Source organism: Tenebrio molitor, chromosome 7 (genome assembly GCF_963966145.1).
Source record: "Tenebrio molitor chromosome 7, icTenMoli1.1, whole genome shotgun sequence".
NCBI lineage: Eukaryota > Metazoa > Arthropoda > Insecta > Coleoptera > Tenebrionidae > Tenebrio > Tenebrio molitor.
In genome coordinates, this window is record NC_091052.1 from 14290639 (window position 1) to 14311408 (window position 20770).

A 20770-nucleotide genomic window follows, 5' to 3' on the forward strand; every position below is an offset into this window, starting at 1 on the left:
TTTAAGTGGACGTAAACCCGAATGAATAATGTAAGCGTAGCATTAGCGTAATTTATATTCGATGTTGTGTTAGCGTTGCACCAAGAATGATAATTTAACGTGGACATTCATCGATAGGGCCATCGAACAACAAGGACAACAAAGTGATAATTACGAAAGGTTAATTAATAATTAAACGTTTCGGATTAATTCCCGTCACGTAATTCGGACTTGGGTAAGCCCGCGCCCACGCCCGTCGGTAATTCGTCCTGGTCCGTATATTTTGTCCTTTTCCTATAGTTCATAAAAAAGGACGTGTCTGGAAATATGATTAAGGGCATAAAACGATATTAACAAAAAGGAAGAAAAAACAAATTACGTTTTCCTATATGAAAGTTACGTAACACTTGCGCTGAATTTATAGATAAATTTATCCTGTCCGCCGTATATTCCCCTGCAAAGTTTAACACTTAAACCGGGCGGAATATCCTCGAATTCCGGGTTATCCTGGATGTGCGGAATAAAGCGACACCAAGAAAATAACGTTTTATTCGGCAAATACGTACACAAGTCGTAAAGTTTCCGGGCTAATTAGACCAATTATCTGTTTCAGGTGTGAAGGGTGCGAGTGCAGTGTGGTGAGAGGGTGATGTTTCGCGCAGTGCGGCGGGTCCCGATTGACGTCGGTGGCGGCGTCCTTGTGTCTGGTATTGGCGTCTCCGCCGTCTCCTGGTCGGGCGTCTCCTGAGGAGGGGAAAAGGTAGGTCATTCGTCATATATTTACTGCTTTTCTTACTTGTTCCGGTGTTTGTTTATGTGACAAATTGATTGATATCTGCCCTCGTTATTCCATCGGACGACTGATTATATTTGCTCCTGCACCACCCCCGGCCGATCCTCCACCTCCACCTACAACACGAACCATAAATTAACTCGGATCGATCCGACGGGGTGGAAATCGAATTTTTTCCTCCCACCACCCCGGAGAGCGCAGAATGCAAACGACGCCACTTCGACCATTTGCATTCTTATCGAGCGACTGCAGCGAATTATAATTTAGAAACATTCTTGCTTAATTAACTCGCTGCATTTCCATGCAAATTCTCGAACAAACGCAAGATACCAACGTCTGTTTAATTGAATTTATGGCGAATAAAGTTCCCCCCCGATAGTGGCCTGGATTTTTCTCGAAATATCGCGAAAAAATGCACGCGGCCAAAATGGCGCCAACCTATTTACTGGCGGTGCATGTGCATTCGCCGCCCACACGCCGCGGAGGCGGCAGATCGACTTCATACTTGTGGTGGGCATTATCGCCTAATTTATTCGAGCGTTGGTGGATGCCAACGATTTCTTTTTCCCAATCGGGAACTGTGTCACGGAAAATCGTCGATCACGACTCCTTAATTGAGTAATTCGATTAATTAAGACCCCGACCAACAGATTTCCAACGGGCTCAAATCGGGTCTGGAAGCAAGATCTGTTACGCTACCGTAACTGACCAATCTAATTAGATGGAAATTTATTTGGTAAAATTACATAATAAGCGATCACGTTATCTGATCAGATCTCTCGGCTTTGAGCTAAATTGTCGAATAAATTACTTCATTACCACAGGTGCGCTAATTAAAATCTGATAACACAACTCCAAAAAAATTAAATTAATTTATTACTAATAAAAATCATAATGATCTGACACACTCTTAATTGGATTGGGGAAGCTTTTCCTGCCACTTGCGTGAAGTCTACGAGGGTTGAAACACCTCACGAGAACATGAATATTTTCTACAATTAATTTGTCCGAAATCATCTTCCTTTCCTTTCCCTGAATTTCTATTGTATTCTGAACAGTTGGACATTTTTTATCTTCTCTAGACAGCAATCAATTTTACACCGTATCCTCGTTTTGTCTAACAAAGCAAAAACGTGACTCATAATTTTCGTGTTTTAATGGAAACCCATAAACCAGCCCATGATGAGAATTTAAAACATTCCAATTTTCAAATTTCCGATTTTTCTTTATTTTGGAACACTCTGTACGTCCGCAAATTACAAATTAATATGACACGAGGAGACTTGTAAGTGTCACTTGAAGTGTCAGTTATTCGGCGGCGTTCGATCGACCACCCCCTCGCCGCCATTCGAGTGTGGCGGCTCCGTCGGCGGTAACAATTCGTCATAATTAGCGTGGTGTTAATTGTTGCATGGGCGAGGAACAATTAGAAACTACTGCGATTGTGAGATACGAAAAAAGCGTATTGTCGGCAAAGTAGAAAGCTTTAGGGGAATAATTTTGTGAGTGGCACGAATACAGATCGAACGGGAGATAGAGAGTATCGAGGTTTATTAAATGTTAATTGCGTGGTTCTACATCGCGATTTGGGGTGCGTCGGGGGCGGTGGGGGTGGCGTGGCACTCACGTGTCGTGAGTGTTTATGTTTTCTTGGAATTTTGGTACTTGCGCGAGGAGTGGTCAATGGTGACGATTTCGGAGCGCAAAGGTCAAGGGTTGGGGTCAAGGAACGAAAATTTTGACGATTTTTGGAAAATTTTCTGTCAGTGGAATTTGTGATTTTATAAAATGAGCGTTTCCTGTAGATTTGAACTGATTATCGTGCAGAACTGCAATTTCGAATGTGAGAGTCAAGATTAATTTCCGAAAAAAGTCAAAATTTCGCAAATTGTTGCCAGAACCAGTTGAAGTTGTAGTTTTCAGCTTGATTTTGCGCTTTTGAGTGCGTTTGATGAAGCTTTCGTCGAATTGGAGTCATTTTGGGTGAGAAAATTTGAAATGGATTTTCAAAAAATCGTCAAAATTTCGCAATTTGTTGCCAAAACCAGTTGACGTTGTCGTTTTCAGTTTGCTTTTCCACTTTCGGATGTGTTTGATTAAGCTTTCGTCGAATTGGGGTCGTGTTGGGTGAGAAAATTTAAAACTGATTTTCAAAAAAATCGTCAAAATTTCGTTGGCAAGCGTCAGTGCGGAGTGTCGCGTCTCGGTTGTTAATACGTTGGGATAGATTGGACACGGGTCAGGCATTTGGGTCGATTTCGTCGGTCTGGGGCCATAAAAGTTAGATTTATTTAGGGAAAAAAGTCAAAATTTTCGGGCGCGGAGCATGACCAATCGATACGAAATGGGTTAATGGACCCATCGGGGCCAGCGCAGTCGACGGCCATGAATCTAAATATAGCCATAAAGACGTCTCCGTGGCCGAAGAGCCGAGGTAATCGCGTAACAGAGTGGCGTATGCAAAAAGGGGCGGTAAACAATCGTCGACAGGACAATGAGATAGTTAATTAAGATTCGCGATTGTCGGGGTAATAAGGTGATTCGGGTGCTGTCGCCTCTGCCGGTCGTTGCGACCCCGGCTGGCACGTGCATTGCCGGTCAGTTGTGCAGCCAGGGCAGGGCCCTAATGGAAATGGCGTAGTCGTTCGGCCGCCATCACTCAGGGTGTGGCGCGTCCGTCGGATCAAGTAATTCAACCGACTTTCCAGCATTTTAACAGTCTCACGTTTTCCTCGTGCACAAACTGCAAAAGTGGAGGTCGTTAGGCACGCTAGGTGGCGCGAAAGGCGCCAATTAACGGGGGTTATTAACGAAGGACAAAGGAATTATCCATTTTATCTCGAATAGCTTCCGCTAATTAGACTCGAAACCGGCAAAAATTTAACAACAATAGACGAGCCAGTCGATTTTTGAATAGACAGCATAGAGAGGCATTTTCACCAATAAATTAGCTCGTAGTATAGACACATATGAAATATGTAGCACAAAAATGGAAGAATTTTGCAACCGTAGACAACAATGTCTGGAATTATTTTTACAAAGAAAAGATTATTTTTGATTTTTTTTCCAAAATGTTTCGTCTTATTTGCGACTTCAACATAGGGAATTTGATTTAGTGCATTGTAGTGCATTTTAAATATGAAACTAAAAGCTGACACAAATCATTAAAACTAGAACGTCATAAAGACACATTTTTACTCATAATAAGACAAGTGTCGCCTGTCAGAGGAAATGTGTTAAAAAAATTTATGTTCAAAGCTTCCAGTCATTGATTTTGATTTGTTTTTTTTTTCTAAATTTCTTTCATGATTTTTTATAAGTTGAAACACTAAAGAGAAGCATTCTTGCTCGTGACGCAGCACACCATTGTAAAAGAACATATTCAATAAGTACAAAAATACTACGTGCAATCATTTTAGCTCTCTTTAAGTCACACTACTTATTTTTTATTATTATTTCGTGAGCAAATAGTTATTTATGCAACAAGTGAGTAAAGTAATACTTTTTTTACGAGAAGGAAAATTTGCCGCTCGAGCGAAGCGAATGCGCAAATTCGCCGAGTTAAAAAAAGATACTTTACTAACGAGTTGCATACAAATTTTTTTCAAACGTCCGTAAGTTTAGATAACAATTTTTTCGACACTCAAAATTTGAAAATTTTCTCCTGTGTGAACCCGTGGACCTTTAAAATGGTCGTTTTACTCATGTTTTAAATTGACCCACTCATGCCAAAAAAATCCCAATTTATACAACGTGTAACAGAAATAAGTGCATTAATTTTAACTGGTAATACTCGTCAAAAGGAACAACTTTTCTATCTACCATTTTTAGGAAAATCTTTTCAATTTTTTTAAGCCACTACGCAACGTTTTTCGCCAAAATGGCAGAGAGAAAAGTTGTTCCTTTTGATGAGTTCTATTACCAGTTAAAATTAATGTACTTATTTCAGAAACACCCTGTATACGAACTCGTTAAAAAACTACTAATTATGAATGAAAAATTTTATAATTGCGATAAAAAATGACACGCTACGGCACTTTTTTTAACGCAAAATGCGTGCAAAAATAAACCGCTATGGCACTTTTTTTAACGCTTCTTGACCGATTCAAAAATTACGTATTTTATGAGCGCAAACGAATGAAAAAACTTACACTTTTTTGACGAACGTTAGAAAAAATATTATGTACTATTATTTTATTACGATTACTGTTACAACAATATCTAAACCGACGCATTTTATTTTTTATAAGATGTACAGATATACCTGGTGGGCGTTTATGTAAATAATTATTATAGAGGAACAATTTTGCTCATACTTTAGGCACAAACAATTTAATTTAATAATTAATTTATCTAATTTAATTTTAAAATGTTTTAAATCGTGTTTGTTATGTTACCTTTTACATTTTGAGACAATCTTCTTAAAATGTTGCTAATTATAATTAATTAATTTTTTATCAAAATTTCTTCTAGGACTGAACCAAGTAAAGTACATTTATAAATAATTTTCAGAAATATACTTTTGCTCATTTCTTACTTAACGAGATAATTATCTTTTTTGGAAATTTGTAAAATATATTTTATAAGCTGAATCAAAGAAACTTATAAATAAAGTAAAAAGGCATTTTTGCTCATGTCGTACCTACCTACTTTCGTAAAAATTATTTTTTTCTTTTTTTCATGGCATCTGGTCAAGAGAAACACAATCATTCATCACACAATCATATACATTTTGAGTCACTCTATAGAAATTATCTTTGATTAGTAAATTATTATTTTCGAAAAGAATAATTAGGTATAATTTGTTTCAAAATCAAAAATCCACCACCTATTGAATTATGTTGGCAGAAAAAAAGAAATCCCTAGAAAAAGTTTTTTTTTTTGGGTTGGCTAAACTTCCGGCCAAAATTTGACATTGAACTGTTGAATTTATTTACGAAACACAAAATAATTATTAAGTACAAAAAGGTTTTAGCTACCATATCATACTTTTTGAGTAAAATAATAAAATAAGAATAAAAAACACGATGGACTACGACCAAAACGACTGTCCAACAGTTTGATTTCATAACCCCACTTTTTTCTGACACTTGCAGACACACTAAAAACAAAAGTTGGCGACGTTGTCGGTTGTATTTTCGAGGTAGAATGCGCTGTTGGTGGATTTTTAATTTTGAAACAGATTATACATATTTCAAAAGTCGTTCAAGAACCTAAATTTTGAAAATTCTTGTAAAATATTTTTTGTGGTCTTCGGTGTTCGTTGTTACATTGTGTGGGTTTGTAGATTTCAAATCTGCAACTGTCTAGTGAAGTGAAAAATTGTATTATTTATTGGCCATAAAGTGGGACCATAATTGTCGTTTCAGTTCATTTACAATCTCAATGTCAGTGCTATTTTTGCTCAGTTTGAGTCATAAACGCACATTATGACTGAGGACAAAAGAAAATTAAACGATCATTTGCCAAATGTGGCAAATTTGACAGTTAACACCAAATTTTTTTCCAAAAAAAATTCACACTTTTTTGTAGCATAAATGTGGGAAACCATCCAAGCAGATAATTTTGTTTTGTAGAATGGGCGACATCTACTCAATCTTGAAAAATATTTTTCGCAAAAAATTTGGATTACCGCTCGCAACCTTGCAACAAGATGGTGCAACTCCGCAAGCATAAAGGAGTGCCATTCTTCGACCCGCCCCGCACGTCGACCCGGCAAAAATTTATCGTGGCGGCCAATCCTTGCCGTTACAAACAGGATTTTTACCATATCATCTGGACGATAACGGCGGCACTTGGAGAATTCTTGTAATTGAGAGCTCCACGTGTAGCCGCTGGGTTCGCCTATTGGTGGATAATTTACCGATTAATTTACATTTCTGCATCCTTAATGCCCACCATTTGTGGGACAATTTTCAAATAATTACCAATCTCTTACGGCATCTATTCAAAACAGATGACGTAAGTTTTCGACTTAATTTCTTTCGATCGCTCATCCAATAAATCGAACGGCGCCAACAGAATGGAAATGAACGTGTCTAGTTGCTCCCCGAGGAGCAGCGTCCTTCGAGATCCTGCTGCTCCACAAAATTAATCAATTAACCAGAATATTTCGACGAAAGCGTGTAAAAATACACGGATGCAGAGGTGGGAAAAAAAATAAACAGACATTTTAATCTCGCGATTAAATTCTCTCCGGTGGATTAATTTGGGAGAGCACACGTGAAACAAGAGTTATTAAACAAGGATTAAGGGAAGTGGGTTAATGGTCCTCGAGCGGCCACCCGAAACTTGTATTACTTGTAGATTGTGCTCCGGTTTAAATCCTGAGCAGGAATCGAAAAATTCCAAAAAAAATATTTTCGTTCAGACATCTTTTACGATCTCAATCTGATAGGCGCGTTAATAATGCCATAATAAAATAATAATCGGTCAGCTTATCACGAAATTGTCGAGAATGCGTTCTTCATTGTAATTTATGCTTCCAGTGCGTGCACCACGACACAGATGCAGTTGTTACCATGGTGCATCACCCCAATCAACCGCAACATTCCTCTGTAAACAAGTTAAAAAGTCGTAATTCATCGGATGCCGCGAGAAAGATGTCGAAGCCCCCGATCCGAATTTAATTAAAATGCAAATCCAGAAGTGAACTATGCCATAAAGTCCTTATTTAAATTTGATCGCGTTTCACTGAATTATGATATCGATTGTGATTTTTATGGAAAAGGGCAGAAGTCGACCCGACCTGGGAGCAAACAATCCAATCAAACTTCGTTAGCGGTATAGACGCGCAGTAAAATCGAATCGGACGTAAATTGGTTAAAAGTGTTTTAATCAGTGCGGGCACGGCCGCGTTTCGCGTCCGAGCTGCGACGTCACTTTCGGCGGCCTCGGAGGTTAATTCCTCGACCACCCAGTCCTGCGGCACGGCTGTCACCGTTTAACGAATTTATTCCGGCGACTTTGTCGCCGTTCGGAAATTTTGCGGAATTTTGTTGTTCACGTCTGGAGATGAAATTTGCAGTGCTGGGGCAGTTTGCCTGGGAATGCCTCATTTCATCCCAGACGAACGTTGCATCCGAGTTTTATATCTGATGTGTCTTGGGCCGGTTCGCGCGACTTTTCTGCACTTAATGACGGTTCTTGTTCCGAGAATATTTTCGGGGTTGGATATTGCACGAAATCTGTGGTACATCCGCACACGTGGAGTAACAAAACAAATACACTGTTTTATGTTTCGCATCGCACGCCTGGAATATTTACTTTGGTACATGATGTAGGAGGTTTTTTTATGGGGATAATGTATTATTGAGCCTTCACGAGACCGCGAATCATTGCTCCGGGAATAATGCATGGAGGGAATCTTCCGGGGGAAGTTTCCTAGACCAGGACCGCGACATGATTACGAATCGCACATACATTATTCATCCCAACTGATTTTTTTTGCGCTCCTCTGCAACTAATTGTCAATTTGCATCGAACAGCTGCATTTTCGGACAGAATTTATGCAGGAATTCGCCGTGACGATGTCTTTATCGGACGTTTAAAATTCCATTAAATCTGGACTCGGACATTTTTCGCTTTGAACAAGACAGTGGGACATCTCGTCGGTGCATTATTTTTGCGCAGAGACAGCTGGTGGATGCATTCGCGAATAATAAACATTTCGAAGAAAAAACACCAGCTGCCCAAAACAAGAAAATTGCACACTGCAAATAAAAGCGTGACACGATTCAATTCTTTCCATTTTTAGAACTGGTGACTCAAAGTAATTAATTTAATTAGATAATTAATTTGCCTATCTGCTTTTTCTTGTTACATTAAATTGTTTTTCACGTTCGATTGGCCACATCAATCTCTTAATTAAATTGATGGGAGACTTTTTTTTGTAGGCTTAAGTATACATAATTTGTACAGTGTGGAAAACAAACGATAAATACTAATTAATTTGAATTCGTTTTCAAATGTTCTCTAAAGACATCCCGAAAAAAATTAATTATGCAGTAATGAGATGCAAAGGTTTTGTTTTACTACTCATAAAAGTAATTGCAAATAACGTAATTAAGTTTGAATAATGTTCATTTAAAAAACGGTGATCCCAGCACAAGCCAAACACAGAAAAAAATGCAATTTATTTTTTATTAATTTAATTATCTTTAACAAGGAGTTTGTTTAGTTTAGGTAATTATTATGTTACAAATCTCGATTGCAGGATTGACGAAATGCGAAAGTACTGACAATTCTTTAATTCAATTTAATTTTTAATTGTCACTAAGTTAATTGTCCTGAAAAATTAAGAGCTCTAAGCCAACAATTTGGACGTATTTATTACTTTTCTCTTTTCCATTTTATTGGTCATAAAAGAAGTGGCAGATAACATAATTTACGTTTAATTTAGATAATTATGCAAAAAATTGTGATTACATTAAAACAGCGACGATAGTTAAAGACAAAAAAAAATAAAATTAATCTTGTACTCAATTATGTAATGATGGAAATAATTACAAACAATAGAGCGATAATTTGAGCTTATTTTCTAGCGATTGGCAGATGACAAATTTATGTCGTTTTAATTATTTGCGAAATTTCGTTGTTTTGACGTTTTTTCTTGTCTTTATTGGTCATAAAAGTAGTCGCATGACTTAATTTACACTTAATTTAGATAACTAAACATACAAATTATAATAATTTCTGACTTCACTTAAGTATTACATAATTATTTCATTATCTTTAACAAAAGTTACTTTTTTCTTCAATGTTTGGTCGATGATTTATTTCATTACATTTAAAAACTTTCGCTCAGTCAATAATTTAGACGTCTTTAATATTTTTTTTTCTGCTTTATTGGTCGTAAAAGTAACATCAGATGACCCAATTTACATTTAATCTAAATAGTAATTATCTGAAAAACGGTTGCTGCATTACTGGAGAAATGTAAAAACAAAAAAAAAACACAAATGTAAATGTAAAAATTTTTACAATTAATTTCGTCGTCACCCGATTATTAATTTAATTATTGTTTATTAGTTTACTTTTATTTCATGGATGACTTAATTTATATTTAATTTAGATAGGAATTATTTTTTTAAGTGTTGATGGAAGCATCGGGAAATTTCAAAGGCGAATAAGTGAATTAATTTAGTGTTTCATCAATCACTTATTAATAACATAATAACATAACATTTTTGATTTACAATGCAAAAATTTCCGATAATAATGCGGAATCTGGAAAAGTGCCTCGAATGCTTGCAGCGTTTCCACGTTCAATAGCAAAGGAAATCCTCTCGAAAAGGAATTTCTTTGATTTAATTAGATTTAAATTAATTAAATCATTTAATTAGATTTAAGAATTAAAAACTACTAAGTTAATAATTTGAACGCTTTTGATATTTAATTTCAGCTCTTATCACAATAAAAAATAACAGTTTCAATTAAATTTTAAGTTAATTATTAATTTAATTATTTTAAAAAATGTACAGGGTGTGACCAAATAATGTTGACATTTTATTTCACTGGTCGTAAAATGGCAAGAATATAATTTACATTTACTTTAAATATGATTGTCTCTTGACAAAGTAAGAATTTTTATAAATCTAATTTAAAATTTAATTTGTAAATTATGCTATTTTTTATTTAATTCCCCTATAAATACACCAAAATAGTGTTTATTGATACGTTTCTTCTTTTGTCCACCCACATCTTAATTTCCTTTTATTTTAACACCAACATAAACTGCAATAAATTAAAAAATATCTTATCTGACTCCTCTTTGTTGTTTTACGTTGAAAAACAGGAAACAAAAAATTATTTACTAAATTCATAATCATCTACAATTAAATAACATGATGTAATTAATTATTTTTTGTTGCATAATAGTTGTGTTATTGTTGTGTTGTGAGCATGATAAAAATATTTAGAGCGTGTTGATTTTGTAATGGCTCATCCGAGTTGTACGCGCAAGATTTAACATTTTGCAGTGAATTTATCAAATGGCGTTGGGCAGTCTAGATATGAATAAATTGTCGTTGAAGGATTATTAGTAAAGTTTAATTGTTTGCGGTTCATCGAGCGACCGCCACGCTCAATTAGCTCCTATCAAAATGAAACAAATGTCAAAATGCCGGCGTCTTATCAATAATTCATGATGTGAATGTAGGTCGAGTCGGATTAATAAAATTCATGTGAAGTTTTACGATCGATATATGGATTCCTGGAGGAATCCCCCAAGAAAGTAAATTAAATGAATCCATTTTGTCGTGGAGTTTATTGGTCGAACTAGTCGAGCGTGGTTGTTTGATCGATGGGAATAAATTTTGCGATCCGGCGAAGATCCAGATGGCATATATTTAAAGTTTCCCGACGAAAACAAGTCGCTTAATTAAAAAACATCATGTGTGAAATCCCTCAGGTAATGGATTCGATCCGCGCTCCGATTTTCCCAACTCCCAAAGTACACGAACAAGTTTTTTTGGAGTTTTCACGGCTCGTCCATCACACGTCGCGGTTTGATCGGCACACACGTGGGAATTTTTTTTTGGTTGGTGGCGGGGGCGGCTGCGACCGATCCATCATTGTATGCAGGAATGGGGCCCAGATCTTGTGACTTTCCGTCCCATAAAAACACAAACCATTGCGAGGAGTAACGCCCGACATTCCCGACATTATCTTACATTTTCCTCCTTAATACTCCAATTATTTAAAATTTTCCGGGTTAATGCCCATTTTTCCTTCCACTCGAAATATCTTGTCTTGAGTGCTTAAAGAATACACTAACGAAAGTTAATTTTGACGCCAATTTCAAAGTTCAAAGTGCTGACGATGCTCACAGTCTGGCGGGGGCGAGTGTGGGTGCGGGTCCGATGGGGGGGCCTAGACTGTGACGGGACAGGGGATCGGGTAAATATTTGGGAAAGCTTCGCATGCGCCATCCCGGAGTCAATACTGGATGGAGCGGGAAAATGCACGGGAGGACCGTTCGCTTCCCGAATTCTTAAGGTTTATTTTTCGTTATCAGGCGGCTTCCCATTTCGTCCTGGAAGCGAGTCGGGACTCTGGTAATGTTTTCGACGGGTTTAAAGTCGTTCGGGGCCAACCCCCGCTTCGGTAAACGGTTCCCCGACCACGTGTTATCGTTAGCATGTTTTTATAAACAACCCCGAGATGTTCACATCGACGATTTCTCGGGACAGACATCACGATTATTTTAAACATTTACGAGACAGATAGACAATGCGGGGTGCTCACCCCTCGAACGACCCTTGAACGATGAACACCACAATGTTTTTAAAATGCGTCGTTAAGACGCTCGTGCTGAATTCCGCCCAAAAGGTGGTCAGTTTTCGGAAAGGGAGAAATTTCAAATTTCCCTTCGAGGGGTTCAACATTTTTCAAGCTGTTAACAACGCGTTCTAACTAATAAGAAAAATATATTGTTTCTACTTTGCGTTCACAATGGACTCGTTATGAAACTGAAACCGGTGTCGAAACACCTTTCTTTTCGATACCCAATTTGATAATTGCTTTGAAATGGCAGATAATAACACAAACGTTCAAACATAACTTTCAATTGCGAGAGCAATTTGTCTTGTAGCAAAACCTAATACAATCACATTTACTGATTGTATTTAATTGGAATTACATAATTCAAGTTAAAATAAAGGACACCACTAACGCAAAGAACATTTTTTTATTAATTATTGCCTTGAATCGATTAAACTGATATAGGTATGTATTTTCAATTTCAATTCGATTTTCAAATACTTTTTTGGCAGTTTAAAAAAAATTAAACTACATAATAAATGTAAAATAGGAAAAATAGTAGGTATGTTAAACTCGTTTTACAAGAGATGTTGTTACATTCGTTCCTTAAACAACTCGTGCAACAATATAACAAGTCGTATCACACTTGGATCGTAATATCCTATTTCGATTAATTTCAAATATTTTTCAAATACAAATAATTCTTAAATTTCAAGTGTTTTCCAATTTATATTTTCGCTAAAGTTTAAAATGATGATAGTCAAAAAAATTGTAGGTAGGTACAATCGCGGCCATCCAAAAGTGAACGTTTTTTTTTAATAGTGTGATTTTTACTTTAAATCATAGGCATCCTAAAATGTCACAATTGTCACAGTTTGACACTTACTAGCGTTAAAAAAAATATTTTTTAAAAATGCCACGACATCTCACTCCGATTCAGACAGCTAGGGCTATTGCAAAGCTAGAAGAAAATTGGTTGTTGGATTCTGTGCCGAGAGAGTAATTTTTATTAAGAATTATTTATTAGAACTTTGTGTTATTAAAATAGTAACTCCTGCTGCACGAACGCCAATGAATACAGTCTAATTTAATCTAACGAAAAATACGGAAATTTTCGCAAGCTATCGTTCACTTTTGGATGGCCGCGATTGTACCTTGATATTTTCTATTTAAAAAAATTAATAAATAAATAAGAAATCGCGCTAGTTTTTATTTTTCTTCCTATACGCTTGCCCGATATCGTTTTCTGACGACTGTCGCGCCGCCTCGCGGAGGCAGTGCGCAGCTTTCAGTTCGTGTTTTCAAAATTCCGCCTGTCTTGATATGTAATATCGCTCATTAAAACACAGGAATTTTTGAAATTTTCGCATTCAAGTGTACAATAAATCATGCAAATAATAATAACTTGCGGCTCTCAGTCGATTGATACGAGCTGTTTACGGAAAAAAAATTGTCTAAAGGTAAAATTTTCGATTCGGAAATTGTTGCTATATTTTATATACCTACAAATGAGCAAGTTCAATGACAGAATTTCGATTCGGAATGTTTTTAGTGTGATTTTTAAGATTTAGCAATATAAAAACATATTTAAAGAGGAACAAGCGCGATTTTAATAGTATCTGGAACATTCTCATCGCCAAAGAGCAATTTCATGCACAAAATCGCGATTTTTTATCTATTCTCCTAAAGATCAAGTGCATATTAAGATGTAACAAAATAAAAATGTTTTGATGACAATAATTCCTAACATTCAATGGTTTTACTTTACGTACTTTGTCCAGTAAATTTAACGTACTACATTAATCATGTAAATTATTAATCCAATTGAAATTAACTGCGTTATGCGTCTATTGTTTATTTATTGTATAAAAAGTAACAATTAATTGTTGTTTTTTAATTCTCACGAATAAGAGGTTCTTTGTTGTTGGCAAGTAAGCATGCCAAATACACTATTAAAATTTCAGTTACCGATTCTTTTTTTCGGTATTTTTGAAACCCGGAACACAGCAAACACCTCCCCGATTGATCACTCTGTTTTTTTTTTTCTAAATAATTTGAATTTCTTACTTTCAAAAAGCCGATTTTACACGTCGTCAAATACGAAACTGTTTGTTTACAAACTGAAAAATGCCGCGCTTCACCGCTTGGCGGCGCGTCAATCGATATCGGGCAAGCCTATACATGTATGTATTACAAACTCTACTTAATTTCAAAATTTATGAAAAGATTAAAAATTTATAAATTTTCTTTATTATAAACAAAATAAAAATTGTTAGTGTACAGAATAATAAAAAGGGTGTTAACTATTTTCTTTCAAGAGCTTTTCATCGTTAAAATAGAGCATTTTATAGGTTTATTTTCCAAAAAAGATACGAAATTGAAAAATTTTATTAAAATAGGTACTCGATTTGAATTTTCGTTAATCGATTAAATCAAATTCTTAACAGCATTTCATTGTTTACTACTGTGCGATATTATAATTGTTGGTGGTGGTATTTTTTTTTTCTTTTTTTGTAACCCAGTAAATTTTTTTCAGTTTATTTTTCTTTGTTAAAATAAAATACAGTAGGTATAGTACCTAGTCTGAAGACAGTATTATGTCTTTAAAAAATTTTTTCAACCATTTCGTTCCTTAGTTCACTTACGAGTATAGTTTTAATCAGTGTCTAGTTGAAAGATCTTTTTTAATATAAAAGCAATATTTTTCTTTAAAAAAATTCTCTAATTGGATAATAAGACAAATAATTTCTTCAGTGTAATTGCCAAGCTTTTTGTATTACTGCGTTTTTTACAAAATGTATCAAATAATTCTTTGAGGAATTGTCGATCAGCTTTTAAACCTTTTAAATTTGTGCTTTCCAAGATGCATTGTGCGATAACTAGACTTTTTCCAGAATTATTTAGGAAAATTTTAAACAACATTTTTCGACAACTTCAAAGGATTTGTGTATTTTTTTTTCTATTATCCTACCTAGTTTCAGATAGATTTTTCCTTCATAATGGAACACTTACCTACAAAATTAATTTTTTGACCGATTTAAAAAAATTAAATTACAAAATAGGAAAAGTAGTATGTTTTAAACTCGTATTATAAAACATGTTGTTGCATTTATTCTTCAAATAACTCGTGCAATAATATTACAAGCCGTATGACACTTGGATCGTAATATCCTATTTCAGATTAATTAATCTTAAATATTTTGGAATTCCAATAAGTCTTAATTTTCAAGTGCTTTCCAAACTACATACCTACTTATATCGTAAAAGAAATGTTTCCCAAAGTTGTTTAAAATAATGATTTATATACATATGCACTTATAATCAAAAAAATTATAAGGAATAGCGCTAGTTTTTATTTTTCTCCCTATATGTATTACAAACTATAATTTCAGAATTTATGAAAAGATTCTAAATTTCTAAATTTTCTTTATTATAAACAAAATAAAAATTGTTAGTGTCCAGAATAATAAAAACGATTTTAACAATGTTCTTTCAAGAGTTTTTTTCATCGATAAGCCAAAGCATTTTAGGTTTATTTTCCCAAAAAGATACGGAATTGAAAATTTTTATTAAAATACGTACTCGATTAGAATTTTTGTTAATCAATTAAATTAAATTCTTAAGAGTATTTCATTGTTTAGTACTGTGCGATATTATAGTTTTTGGTTTTGGAATAAAAACATTTTTTTGTAATCCAGTAGGTAGTTTTTTCCAGTTTATTTTTGTTTGCTAATGCTAATACATAGTTATTTTTTGTTCGACACTGTCAGAAATTGAGAATTTTCTCCTATGTCAACGGATTTTGATAAATGTCACAACTTGTCAAAACGAAACGTCAAGCTAATTCTAAAGGTTTTAAACGATTTGGAGCCTTTAAGGGACTCGTCGAACAAAAAAACGTTGTATTCAACTCGTTCGTGTGTAAATTGGGCCTTTTTTGGCACTCGCGTTTTAAAATGGCCCACGCGTGCCAAAAAAGGCCCAATTTACACACAAACTCGTCAAATAAACTACTATTGTACAACTAGTTATGAAAGTCATACTTTTTTTCACGAATTTGCAGATTGATTAACGAGGCCGTAACCCGAGTTAATCAAGCAAATAATTGAAAGAAAGAGACGTTCATAACGTGTTGTACACACTATTTTTTTGCATATCGATGTAAGTTGAGAAATTTGGTTTAAAAGGATTTATGAAAAATTACAAAAAAAAACAGGTATGCTTTGACAATCATCTCCAAGAAGATGGAATAAAATGATGCAAAAAAGTACTGCTTTCACTACGATTTTTCGTGTAAAAAAGTGCTACTTTCACTACGATTTTGCCTATAAAAAAGTGCCACTTTCATTACGATATGCAAAAAAAAATAAAATACATACAATGAAGTCTCAAGACAGTTTTACTTAAACTTTTTTTTACCATTTTATTCTTTAGTTATTTAAAGTAAATAATAAATTTAGTTTGAACAAGCACATTTTTTCTTTAAAAAAATTCTCTACCTAATTGGATAATAAGAAAAATAATTTCTCCAGTGTAATTACCAACATTTTAGTAGGTATTCCTGCGTATTTTACAAAATAATGTATCAAATAATTCTTTGAAAAATTTTCGATGAGCTTTCAGAGCTTTCAGATTTGTGTTTTCCAAGGTGTATTGTACAAAAACTAAACTTTGTTCCAAATTATTTAAAAAAATTATGAACAAAATGTTTCGATAATTTCAAACAATTTGTAGATAGGTATACTTTTTCCATTGTTCTAGTTTCAGATAGATTTTCTTTCATACTGGAAAAGCTACCTACAAATAAATCAAAAATAATTGTTTCTTTGAGAATTTTTCAGCTATTTCGTGTACACAACATAAATAATCATTGTTAGTGCCAAAAACAATAAAAAGTTCGTTGGTAAGGAAGAACAAACTGTATCAAAGACTCACGGAAAGATGAAGAATTTAAATATTTTATTAAACTGATCTTTCAGAATCCTTGTCAGTTGATTACATTTGATTATTATTAAAGACATCACTATTTATTACTCTTAGTTCTTGTAGTTACTGCAACCAGAGATCTTTTAAACTTTGTTTTGCACAATGAAATATCACGACAAATGTTGCGAGTGTGACTAATACAGACACAAAATGCATTTTTTAAATCTTTTAAAATATGTATAGTTTTTTCATAATTTTACCTAATTGTTTAATATTTTTTAACAACATTGCTTTGGGAGAGTTACTATTTTTGCTTTGCAAGTTGCAATTTGGAAACAATTAGGTAGGTAGGTATGTAAACTTTTTTCAAAATTACCTAATTAAAATTTTTATACCTATCTCAGTAGAATTAGAGACAACTTACTTTTTTATTATTATAGAAACGTAATGATTAAAATAAATATCGTATAAGTATGTATTTTGAATTATTCTCCCATAAAATACTCGTAATTTACCTAGGTAAGTAAAATGGTACCTAAATCTTTTTTCTCATAAACAATAGCGATAATTGTTAGCGTTATCAGTTAAAACAAAAATTTTAGTTTTTCGTGTATTTTTGGAATTTTAGTTGGCATAAAAAATGAACAAGTTTTTGCGAAAACCTTTACAGTTTTAAGAAATGATTAAAGCGTTTGATCAAAATCTTAATTAAACCAGTTCCAATCTGATGGAAACTTAAAAATTTCCAAAAATAACTTCTCATCGAAATTTGTAGAATTTTTCGTTTCTGGACCAATTGCCGAACTCTAATCAGATTTTGTTCTTCGTTAAAGCTTTATTTTGCGGTGACCGGCAACAGTTCAGCAATGTGACATAACTCCGTCGCCGCCATCATCCAAGCCAATTTAATTTAAATTCATAGCTTTTCACAAATAAATCCAAGCGACCGTTTGCGACATGCAATTTCCATCCGCGAATTGAATTCCGCAACAATCGGAATTTGACCACTTGTAGCCATCGGCACCGAAATAGACCCCTCTAATGGATTTCCCAACATTAAACAAACAAAATCGCGAACATCAATCGCGATCTTGGCGATTACGTGTTGACGCGCGAGAGTGGTACGTACCGTTAGCAGGAAATTTCCAGCAGGAGAGAAGTATTTATTAGCGGACCAGGAACCGAACACCACACATTTGAAAGTGTTCACCAAACTGACGTCCCAAAATTACTTCGGTTAAACTTAGAAGTATAACGGGATCTAGTCTACTCGACATGTTTTATTGCCCATTTTACAGCGACTGTCATGTTTTGGTAATAAAAACACGCGTAACATCACCTAACGGTACATGGGAGTTGAACCTTTAAAGGGACAAAGGGTTGGGTAACGACCTCGCACAATATTGGCCGCTCCTAACGGGACAATTTTTTCCCTCTAATTTCGTTTACAAAACACCATAAAGTCCGACCGAGGCGAATCGCTCTTGGAGGACAGCGCGTCGTACCGATTCGACACCCATCGACGAATTAATTGCAGGTTTTCGGCGTCGCTGATCGATTGGTCCTTCGGCACGCTCATCACCCATCGCGACCATCACATCTGCGAATCACTTTTTTTTTATCGTTTAGTCGCAAACTGGATTTTCTATACTTATTGCTTTCCGGCTGATAAAAATGGAAAGGGCGAAACAGATTCGGCGAGAGAAGCTTTTGTAGTGGAGGGTAATGTCCCGGTAAATTAAATAAGTGACAGGACCTTCGGATAAGGGAAAATATGGCAGCGCGCCGCCATCTTCGTTTTGAATATTCACCAAATCGCTCGATCCCGTCCAATTAACCGACGGAATTCGCCTCATATGTAGAAATTTTTATTTGTTTTGTGCGAATAAAACTGTACAATATAAAATTCTTGATTAAACAGTCTCGAACTCGCTGCAGCGGAATAAAATATTATGTCGGATAAAATTTCACGATATTACATGGCATGGTGGAATTATGTCGCCGGAATTAGAGACACACACCCACACCGGAGCGAGACCGTATTTTCGGCGACTTTTCCCCTCCAAACGTATTTCCTTTTATTTAAACATTTTTCTTCCCTTTACATTCGCCGGATTTGGGTAAGCTCGAGTCGTTCCGGAGCGACTTTATCCGTTTTACATGTTTTTAAGAGAGCTTTCGCTCGGTCGAGTGGGAACGATATAGCAATTTATTCACCTGAACATGTCTGAAATGGCGGAGCCGCCTTATAAAAATTCAAATCCGCACCGCCGGAATTCTCCGGCACTCGGTCCGCTAATGGCCGATCAACCGGAACATCCCCGCCGCGACGATCCGAAACACTTGTTTCGCAGGATAAATTCCGGACTAGCAGGAGTCGCGACTCCCTGATACCCACCTCTTATTTACAAACTTTTATACGAGCGGAAGATAAAACGGAATCACTGCGGCATAAGTACCTAATCTTGTTAGCTGTTCGATAGAATTATAAGAAATCTAGATATCAGGACCTCCAGACCTCCGGCATGACCTACATGATGATGACATTACGGGAACGAGAGAGCAGAGCCTCGAGATAGAGCGGCCAATTTCTCCGGAATTTATTGACAAAATACGGGATTGAGGTGAGATGAGAGACAAAATTGAGAAACGCACGAATTGGGACATCAATTTTTGAGCGCCGCCCCCATCAATGATTTACTTTGGTCGCCCCGACCAGATAAATAAATAACACGCACCCTGGTCCCACCTCTCCCATTAATAACAACAAATTAATCGATCACGATCCGTTCGCAAAAATATTAATTAGTTCGTCTGGGGCGCATTAGTGTAACAGGTGTCCACCGTAATGGACCACCCCATCGTGTTTACTTATTCACCACGTCGCATGAGTTTAAATTTGAAAGGTCCCTCCAGAGCAGGGCGCATGCCCGCACCCACGACTCTCACTCCCACACTTTATCGACTCGGCGAAGTTTCACTTCCAGCCGATAGAGGTAACGACTCATTCAAAATAAAGTTAATGTCATTTTTGAAAGGTTCGAAAAGCGCGCCACAAACGATTAAGCCCGCTACACACGTGCCGCCTCCCACCACAACATGCGCCTCGTACGCAAATTAAAAAAATTAAATATGCAAAATTTTAAAAATTTATATTTTTGCCCTGAGCAAGATGACAAGTTGACAGGTGCATCATCTTTGTTGTTGTTGTTGTTGTTGGGTGTGCAGTGTGAGAGGGAGCAGTCGGTCGTCCTTTGCGCTAAGCCCTGTTACCTGTTCGTGATTGGAGGAATCCAGGGCCGTCAGGGTCCAGGTCTTAAATAATCGGTGGCCATGATGATGATGGTGGGATGGGTGTGCCGGTGCTGGTCGATTAAGCATTACGGATCCATTAATATAAACGGACCCCAACAGATGGAAGCAGCGTTTGGTTTTGCGGAAGAAAAGGAACGGAGTCCTCGTGAAAATATTTTTATTGAACTGTTGCATAATCGGAGGGGTGGGGTGATCGAGTGGTGAAGATTAATTCGCGGGTCGCGCAAGAAATAACGGTTTGCGGTCACAATGGAGGCAATCATAACGGCACGGCAATAAATGGTTTATCGCGTATTTTTAATTGTGGTTGCGATTAAACGATTGTTCCTACGCGGCTACACAATGCACAATTTCCACGCTTGTTTAAGTCCTGACTCACTATAAATCACTTATCAAATCATTGATAAGGATTAAGGCTTTAATAATTTCTAAAACGTATAAAACGGCGAACGGGGGGCTTTTTCCGTAGTACGCCGTCGATGCTATCAGAGAAAA

At 35.8% G+C, this 20770-nt stretch overlaps 1 long non-coding RNA gene across 2 annotated transcripts; it reads right to left on the reverse strand.

The window, feature by feature from the left end:
* Positions 1-513: 513 nt before the first annotated feature.
* LOC138135794 (uncharacterized) lies at positions 514-20529 on the reverse strand. 2 transcript variants are annotated; one of them, XR_011161080.1, is made up of 3 exons: positions 20234-20529; positions 776-888; positions 514-723 (listed from the first exon to the last, which is right to left on the reverse strand). It is a non-coding gene; the product is annotated as an uncharacterized lncRNA (long non-coding RNA). The 2 variants fall into 2 exon arrangements; XR_011161081.1 differs by lacking the exon at positions 20234-20529 and adding an exon at positions 18090-18162.
* Positions 20530-20770: the final 241 nt, after the last annotated feature.